Raw genomic sequence first — 10,313 nt, 5'->3', positions numbered from 1 at the left:
CTAACATTGTTGGATCATCCTTCCATCATCCTCAGCCAGCATGTCCAACTGCCAGGGATGATGGGAGTTGTAAGCCAACAACATCTGGAGGGCTACAAATTTCTCACTCCTGTATTATCCCAATAAACTCAAAAGTCTTCTCACTTCTTTGTAAGCTCTTTCGTTGACCCTAATAAAGGTATTATTCTACTGTACTTATATTTTTATTTATGAGACAATAAAGTTTTTGCTAGTTTGAGTCCGTTCCAACGAATTCCTTGCTTAACCAAGGAGACTCAACAGTCTTTAAGCCTGAGTGTTTGACTTACCTGCCTTCTGGATCAGCCTGCTAATACGCAAGCACACTTTCTGCTCATTAAATCATTCATACTTTCCATCCACACTCTATATTTAGCACCTTCCTACAAATAAACCATTGAAAAAAAAAAGCAACACCGACTTTCTCCCATTCCCTCCAGGAGTCAGCAGTATGTTAATTGGGCAGCTATTCACACTGCAAATTATAGCCCTGGTACAACATTTTTGCATTTTTTTTAACCTAGCTTGCATCCTTGTTTATCGTTTGCTTATGTGAAAAGAGCAACAATCTGGGACTTGCAAAGGTAGGTGCCAAATCCCCAGGGGGACACCTTATGTTCCAGGAGCTGTGAGAAGAAATAGAGTTAGAGGCAAGTGACCTTTTTATTTCTGCAGCCTAGGAATGGAGAAACGTCAGCTGGGATTTGAAACAGCCTAAGTTAAAAGTATCTTTTTAGTGAGCCATGCCAAGGAGGATGGCCATTTGGTTCTTGCTTTTTCTTTCTTTTTTAAAAAATCTTCAGTTAAAAGGTTTATAGTTTGACCTTTCCCAAAATAAAACCCTTTTAATATAAAAGATTTTGTCCCAGATTGAAACCAAGAGTTGATGTAAGTTTCTTTTTACGTAGTCCAAATTCCACTATTGACGTATTCAGATGGTTTCAATGGTAGATCTGTCACCCAAATCATGGATTTGAGGTGAAGGAACCTCCTGAGTTTTAGAGAGCAAGGGTATGGCCCCAACACAACATCTGAGGGGCATAGCATCCAGAGGATTTCTCCCTTCAAGGGGGTGATCCAAGTGGACTCACTTTCCTGAGGTCTTACAATGGCTGGATCAGGCTCAGGTTAAAAAAGGGGCAACCCAAAAGCAAGTCAATCAGTAGGCAATAGTCAAAAGCAGAGTTTTATTAAGGAAGAGGGAGCAATCCCAAAAAAGATCTGAAGAGCAGCCATGGTCAAAACACAGATAAACAGTTTGATACAATACATAGTCCAAGAAATACAGTCAAGAAGGGGTCCAAGGTCAGTAGCACAGAAATTCAATTACAGGGCAAGATCAGGGAAACAGAATACAAGACAGTAGGCACTGATGAAGACATTATTCCTAGCACTGGCTAGGCAGACACTGAAGGTTTTTAACACCCAAGCTTGCTGAGCCCCACCCAAGACTCAGCTGCAGCACCTTAGAGCTCTCTGGTCAGAGCCCTGGTCTTGAGGAGTCACTTTCTCCTGAGGCATCCTTCTTGGCAAGTGAACACTTTTTCTCATGCCCTGTTGCTTGAGGCTATGACCCTTCTGGTGGGGCAGGGGGTTGCTCTGCCTCTGAGGCAGAATCCCTTCTCCATGCCAGGCTCCTCCTGGTTTGGTGACAGAGACTGATCTGGGGTGCCCTCAATTTCTGGGAGCAATAGCTCTTTCTCTGAGGAGTATTCCTCCAGTGGGGCCATGACAGGAAGAGGAAGAGAGGGACAGAAGGGGACATGCCAGTGGATACTGAGGGGAGATGCCATGGATCTACAAAGGACTCTCAGCCACTTTCCCAGCTGTGTAGGGAAGGGGAGGCTGTAATTGCTCAGTGGTGAGAGAAAGTCATTCTGCTTATGCTCAGAGACACTTTTATTTCACTGATATTTTTTGATAATATTGGTGAAATGTAAATAAATTGTGTGTATGTGTGTGAGCACATGCAAATCTGTGTCATGGGCCTGTGCCCTAGATTAGAGTGACCCTATGAAAAGGAGGACAGAGTTCCTGTATATTTAACAGTTGTATTGACACCATTCAGCAGGTGTCATTTGTATATATGGGGAATCTGGGGAAATTCCCCCTTCATCACAGCTGTTAAAGCTGCAGGTGCCCTGCCCTCTTTTAAATGTGGTCACTCTAGTATAGCTCCTGCAGCTTTCACTGTTGTGATGAAGAGGGAATTTCACCAGGTTCTGCATGCATACAGATGACACCTGCTGAAGTTCCCTTTTCTATGCAACTGTTAAAGATACAAGAGACTTGTCCTCCTTTTCATATGGTCACCCTACCCTAGATCCTTGAAGTACCTAGCAATGTGTCTGATCATGCCACAACCGAGACCAGGGAGGGACATGGGTTGGCCAGCTCAGGAGAGACAATGGTCCAAGCCATGGAGGCATCAGACCTGGGCACTGGTGTTGAGCTTAAACCTAACATCCCGGAGTTTCTGAAATCAGAGATTCCTGATCTGTCGGCCCTGTAGATGTAAGCCCAGGCTGGATTCTTCTCAGAGACTAGAAACCTCAGCACCAATGGTTTTGCTCTATCTCAGGGTAGGACAACTTGTGGTACTCTAGATGTTTTGGCCTACAACTCCCATCAACCATCATCATCGCTTCCGCTGGCTAGGGCTGATGGCAGTTGCAGATCAAAATGTTGGGAGGCTACAAATTGCCCCATCCCTGCGCTATCTACTTGCCAACAGAGGCAGGGCCGGTGCTACCATAGAGGCCACTCAGGCGGCTGCCTAGAGCGCCAAGCTAAGAGGGGCACCGGGCGTAGCGCAGCACTCACGCATGTTGGCTGTGAACCGGCCTGGCCTGAAGATTCAGCTTGGCCTGGTCGGGCGAGATGGCGCCCCATGCCCGCATAGCCGAAGTGAAGCCAGGGACGCTGGGATGGGGGTGTGGCGGCTCTGTGTTTGGACTTCCAGAACGCGCCCGGGAGAAAGAGAGAGAGAGAGAGAGAATGTATGGGTGAATGGGGTGCATGGGGTCTTTGAGTGAATGCATGTGTTCATGTGTGTGTGTTTTTGGAGTGAGTGATGCTGAGTGTGTGTGTGCATGTGTGTGTGAGTTGGGGGGGATGATTTTGAGGTGATATTCCTATTAAATTATGCATTTTAGACCCATAGACGTTCCTTTCCAATTTGTTTGCTATAATTGGCATGATGTATTTCTTGCACTTTAAAATAAATTTAGCAGTTTCAAGTTTTGTGCTTCTTATTTTTTCCAGGAAACATATGTTTTTAAAAATCAAAGTTGGCATTTTATTGGTTTGTGTGTGAAAGTAGCTCACCTTATTAGATTGTAAGCCTAAGCGGCAGAGTCTTGCTATTTACTGTTTTACTCTGTACAGCACCATGTACATTGATGGTGCTATATAAATAATAATAATAATAATAATAATAATAATAATAATAATAACCTTGCCTAGGGTGCAAAATAGTCTGGCACCAGCCCTGAACAGAGGCATTACAAAAAGGCTGAAGTGCTAGACTCCAGCCCCAAGGACTGCCCCTTTCAGGCTATCCACTCCTCTGGAAGTGAGCAGAGCCCAGTAGCAATAGCCATGCCTAGGAAGGATAAGAGGGCTCAGTTAGAGCCAGTGTAGTCATGATGTTAAAGACATTGTCATGTGTGTCTGGTTCTTTTTACTTTTAACTGGTGTTTATTTAGTATATTTATTTTCAACTAGAATTCTCATAGAGGCTTACAATACAACTGATATAGCAAGAACCACATCCTCAAGAACAAAGCAAAACTGGAAGGGGAAAAAACTACAACTCCCCTGGAGCTGGACCCAGCATTTGAATTTTCCTTCACAAAGCAAATTGATATCAATTGACCCAGTACAACAGAGGGAGTGCAACTGGAGCAGGCTTTGATGTTCCCTTTGGCTGCTTCTGTCTCCTTCATTCCTTAAAGACATCATTGGAGCAAAGGGCAATGTCAAGGGCATAGCAGATTCTGGGCCAATTTTTTGAAGGAAAATGACACTGGAATTTTTTTTTCCCCAACAGCACATGCTGTGCCATGGTTCATATCTGGATCCTCTCTGAGAGCTGCCATTTTCTGGGGATTGGTGGGATGAGAAAGACAATGGCACATTAATGGTTGGGATGTCCTTCACCAGGAAATTCAGCCCTTTTGGGGATCACCAGAATACTACAGCACACGTGACTCGGTTTGCTTCTGCAAGCCCAGCCACGCAGTTTCCCCGAGTTCTGGGGACTTTTTACGCATTATTTGCCTCATCTGTAATTTGTGCAAATTTGCACACTTTGCACAAATTATGGCTGTAAATCATGTAATTTGAACAAATTGTGGCCGTAACCTGTGCAAATTATGCAATTTACAGCCGTCATTCGTGCAATTGTCTTTTTACACACACAAAATATAATAACAATTTACAGAAATTCCACCAGCTGGCCAGAATCGAGATGCACTGAGCTGGGCCAGCTGGCAGAAGACGGAATGGAGTCTGGGGTGCCAAGCCAACAAAAGTGTGTTGAGTTCTACTGCCCAATCGGATTCCTCCAACATCCTTTGTTCTGTACATCAGAACAAGTTGCCTGCTCTTTGGGTGCTGTCCAGGGTGCTGAAGGGCTGTCTGTTCTCTCCCCCTGCCCGTCTGCCTTATTTCCTGTCTCCAGCTTCTGATTCGGGGCTGAATGCAGCCCTGCCTGCTTAGCTCCTGTTTTTGCTGGAGACCTCTCATGGGACCTCTCATGGGACCTGCTGCTTCTTAACCCTTCCACCTTGCTTTCTTCTTAATGTGCTATTTTTCTCTGGGCAGGCAAGGTTTCCACTACCACCACCACCTTAGAGATACACTGAAATATTCTGCCCAATCCCAGCCTGAAGCAGTGTAGTCCAGGAAAAGCTGTATGAAACTAGTGATAAGGCAATGACCTTATGCGATGTAAATGGGGGAAGCCCAGAAATATAAAACCCATTTCCCCTGTGAACAGTGTGTACTCCTAAGTGTGACTCCCTAAATCTAGAAAGCCTCTCAAAAGGGAAGCAAATTGCCTGCATTTTTCATTTTCACATTACGTTTTTACAGCAATCGAGATGTGGGAACCGAAAGACATAATCTGTGGATTTCCTTTTTCTCTCCCCCTTACTCAGCACCTCAGCTTGGCCCCCTGGCCTTCCTATACTTGTTTCCAAAATTGGCTCCAGAGAACTCCTCTCATTGCTCTCTCCTTGCACCCTTAAGAGTGGTGAGGAGAAAATATGATTCAGATTATAAATACAGATCATGTTATTGCTGCAAACAGAGAAAATAGAAACACAAGAGATGCAGTAACATAATAAACCTTTCTCTAATCTGGGAGATGGCATGACACATCCAATAAACACAGTGACTAATGTATTTCTTTGGTACCAGCAGGGAAAGAGCTTCCCTCCTGATGGAGGGAAGGAAGGAAGGAAGGAAGGAAGGAAGGAAGGAAGGAAGGAAGGAAGGAAGGAAGGAAGGAAGGAAAGAAAGAAAGAAAGAAAGAAAGAAAGAAAGAAAGAAAGAAAGAAAGAAAGAAAGAAAGAAAGATTTCTGAGGATAGTGAAAAGGGTTAATGATTCTTTTTAAAGTGCATTGGCCCATGCATCCTAACCACCATCCTTGGTCTGCCACACTTAGGGTGCAATCCTATGCATATTTAAACAGGAAACTTCCTACAACTCCCAACATTGTAGGACTTTTTCCAGTCTAAACATGCATAGAATGGCACCTTTGGGCTGCCGTCCTATACTCAATGAACTCAGTGGTCTTACTTCTGAGTAGACATGTATAGGATTGCATTGTTGGTTGGTTATCTTTCTTCTGGCCTCACTATTTTTCTTTGTAAATGAAATTCTGAGTCACAGCCAGATTTCAGTGTGTCTGATATATGGAACACCATCATGGTTAACAAAAGCAGCGTCAACCACTGCCCCAAAATTTCAGTGAACCCGATTTGCACAAAACTGTGGCAAGCTCCTCCTCCATCCCCTCCCACTCAATCTGCAATATGAAGATGATAATAATATGATATCTTTATATAATAAGGAAAGGAAAGGAACCTCTCGTGCAAGCACTGAGTCATTACTGACTCTTGGAGGGACGCCAGCTTTCGCTGACGTTTTCTTGGAAGGCCTTATAGCAGGGTGGTTTGCTGTTGCCTTCCCCGGCCATTATTACTTTCCCCCCAGCTAACTGGGTACTCATTTTACCGACCTCGGTAGGATGGAAGGCAGCCCTCTTTTTTGTCAGGGGGGAGGGGGAATGTATGATGTTTTCCTATTTTTGTCCTGCAGGTGCAGCAGTGTTTGCCTCTTTTTATTATTCCATTTGTCTCCATTATTTAAAAGTTCATTCACTTCATTATCCATTTGTCAAAAGAGGTCACGTGGCCACCCTTATTTGAGAGTGGTTTGAAATTAGGATCACTGCTTGTGGTGGGGTGTGTCCTGTTGGCCTTGGGCAAACAGCCATTTTAGACGGCAGTTATGCTTGACAACTAAGGGAGGATCTAGGCCAGAAATGGAGGAGTGGAAACCAAAATGGGAGGGGGGCATGGAAGTTCAGCCTTCGAAAAAGAGGATTCACCTTTAGCAGCGATTTTCAACAATGGTTACGTGCTACCTCCATTATCAGAAGCAGTAAACCTGTGTGCACCAGTTGCTGGGGAACATGGGTGGGAGGGTGCTGTTGCACCATGTCCTGCTTTGTTGGTCCCTGGTTGACAGCTGGTTGGCCACTGTGGGAACAGAGTGCTGGACTAGATGGACCCTCGGTCTGATCCAGTGTGGCACTTCTTACATTCTTATGTGTTTACCCTATTTGTCCGACCAACAAAATATTGTCATGACTTATTTATTTATTACATTTATATACTGCCTCATAGCCGGAGCTCTCTGGGCGGTTTACAAAAGTTACCCGCAATTGTTAATGAACCATCTGGAAATGTTGCTGTATTTCATTGTGTAATTTTCCCTGATGTTGCTGTAAGCTGCTTTGAGCACAGTTTTATCACAGGAAAATTGGTGACTACTAATCTTGTATATTTTGTGTTCTCAATCTGGTCATGGACCATAAGAAACAGATTTGGATTTGTACTAGGGGTGTGATCCGCTCCGATTAGGAGCGTAGAAGCAGTAGCGGATTGGCCTGCTCCGCCTTACCCAGAGGCGGAGTAGGAGCGGACCGCGGACCCCCTAGAAGCAAGGCGAAGAGAAGCGCCCATTTTTCGGAGCTCCTAGTTCAGGCGGAGCGCTCCGGTCGCCATCTTGAAAACATTTCGCCATAGGATTGCATTGCGGCAAATAATCGCGCATAACTAGGTTGTTTTTGAAGCTATCGTTCTAGAAATTCTTGTGCTCAGAGAGTCGTGGATGGGGGTCATTTTGAGACCACTCTCACCTCTCTGCGTTGTCTGGGTCGCGTGCTATATTTTTGTGAAAATCGGGTCAACCGCGCGGCTCAAACGGCGTTTTCGGCTTTTCGCCCATAGGATTGCATTGAGGGAAAGAATCGGGGATAACTGGGGGGGGTTTAAGCTATCATTCTGAAAATTCTTGTGCACAGAGAGTCGTGGATGAGGGTCATTTTGAGACTACTCTCAACTTTCTGCATCGTACGGGTCGCGCGCTAGAAGTTTTTAAAAAATCAGCGGGAAAAATACCTTTTTCAAAGGGCTGAGGGGCAGAGTCAGCTCCCGGTCATGATGATCCCAAAGTTGGAGGAGGGCATAGGCAAAACAGGTAACTTGGGATTCTGGGAAACTTCTCTTTCTTCATCTGAACGGGCTTTTCCCCGTGTTTTTTAACACAGTAGCCCCACCAAATGCACAAACACAACCTGAAATCATATACTAAGCCAAGAATAAGAGATAGAAACACAGCACTGCTCCCCACCCTAACCTTGGTGAACAACTGAATAGATGTGGTGCAAGGGGATGAGCTCCCCTAGGGCATCTCATCGTGGACGTGCCCCCACTCTCTCCTGCACTGGAAGGCCATTAGAGCCTTCCAAAGAGAGTAAAACGGTGGAGCAATGCCTATCATGAGTTGAAGTGAATGGTCACTTTTCAGTGGTGGAGCAATGCCTGTTATGAGTTGAAGTGAGCGTTTTACTTCTTCTCAGAGCTGTTGGTGGCTGTCTTGAACTGGCAGCTACTTCCCCCTCCCCCGGGCACATCCCCCTATTGCTGGTAAAAGACAGATATAGCCTTTTTAAAAAAATTCTTCTTGCTGTTTATTGAGCAACACTGCTGCTTTTAATTCCACCCCTCCTTTGTTTATTTATTGATTTATTCCATTTTATATGCATTACTGGCTTATCCTTGGCTCACTTCCTTATGCCCCCAGAAATGCCAGCTGCATGCCTGCCTGCCTTCCCTCCCTCCTCCCCTGCCCACCTCGCAGGGATGTTGTGTGTGGGGTGCCCGATTTTCAAAAATTTGCCAAAAATCAGGGGATGATGGGATTGCTTTGAAACTTGGCGTGCGTGTGTATATCCCCATGAGGTGTCATGGTGCCAAACATGAGGTTTCTAACTTGAACAGAAAAAAAGTTGTATAATTTTTTAGCTTTCAATGCAAGCCTATGGGGGGGGAAACGGAGCTCCGGATCCGGATCCGGAGCTCCGAGCGGAGCGGAGCGGAAGTGGGCGGAGCGGGGGCGGGGCGGAGCGGCCCGATCTGGAAAATGGCGGATCTGCAAGTGAAGCGGAGCGGGGGGTCCGTGCACACCCCTAATTTGTACTACAAATGTGTGAGAGGGGGCAGTGGGCTCGAACCAGAGCGTCTGACAGCAGGGCCCAGGTGCCAGCCCCTCCCAACCAGCAGAACAACTTCCAGGGAGAGGGAGTGGTTGGCTTGAGCTTTCCTGCTCCACAGTGCCACCCTGACAATGGCAGGAAGAGAAATTGCAGCTAGCTAGCCCAGAGGAACCAGATTACCTGGGGAGCCAATAGAGGCCCTGCTGGCCTTGGCCTACCTCTTGCCCTTCAAATACTCAATTGCTCTTTGGGGCTAGGCCCATGCCTGCCCTGGACTACACAGTTCTCCTCTCACCCACTGGGACCTGACAATATGGAACCCGACATGGGAAGATGTTTTCATCTTTCCATTGACTAATGATCTCAAGTATGTTGATCAGGTAATTTCTAAGAATGCCTGTGGTTTCCCCCCAATAAAAATGAAAGCCAAAACACTAGTCAGGTAGCCACTCTGAAGAGGATCTGCATGGGTCATCTTTCAGTCATTGTATCTGTAAGTACCACCTATTACCACCTGATTACAAGACCTAATGTCCTTATTGAAATTCTAGATTTCTTTCTTGGTCTTTATGTACAACTGCTACATTCTTAACTCATTATTATTATTATTATTATTATTATTATTATTATTATTATTTATATACCACTCAATTATCTAACACAGATTCCAGAGTTGTGAACATAGATATAAATAGTACAAGAAAGAAGATTAAAAAAGCAAATTAAAATTATTCAATTTAAGAACAAAGGAGCCAGAAAAAACAGTGGCTAGTCAGTTGGAGAAGGCTTCTCGAAACATAGTTGTTTTCAGGAGGCTCTGGAAGCAGTCTAGTGTTGGCACTTGCCTGACCTTCAGGGGCAGAGAATTTCACAGAGGAGGGGCCACCACACTAAAGGCTCTTCTCCTGATAGATTCCATTCGGACCACAGTGATCGGGCAGGTTGGTAAGGGAGATTATCATCTTAGACCTCTTAGCAAAGTTTATACATTCTTTTACTTTGTTTTTACTTTACTTTTACTGATTTATCTGTAACTGTTCAAGCACTGTCATTTATTAGCTGCATGAGGGTTTTTCTTTCTTTCAATATTGTACAAAATAACACACTCTTCATCACCACTGAGATGGGTATGTTTCAAAAATTTTAGTCAATTTTTAAACTTTAAATTGACTCTACTGGGTTTTTTTTTAATTGGCCTTATAGAATACTGAAGAACTGAATTAGTTGTGTGTTTTGGGGATGCATGCTGGAACTTAGAAATCAGGATATATTATCAGAGGCAGAAGAGCCGAGGTGAACACCATACTCACTGCACTTCTATCTCTGGTAAACCAGTTTTGCAGGTTCTGGGGTTGTTTCAAAACCTGGAGAACCTGTTGGACTGTGGGACAAAGATAACTAAATAAATGTAGACACCATAGAATGCAATGCTTCTCTTGAATCATTTTCAGCTGTTTCACTCATAAACAATGGTCTGTCTCCAGCCAGAGAAATTGCTATCA

Source organism: Elgaria multicarinata, chromosome 6, assembly GCF_023053635.1.
Source record: "Elgaria multicarinata webbii isolate HBS135686 ecotype San Diego chromosome 6, rElgMul1.1.pri, whole genome shotgun sequence".
In the NCBI taxonomy this organism is placed as follows: Eukaryota; Metazoa; Chordata; class Lepidosauria; order Squamata; family Anguidae; genus Elgaria; species Elgaria multicarinata.
This window is presented reverse-complemented; position numbering follows the sequence as displayed.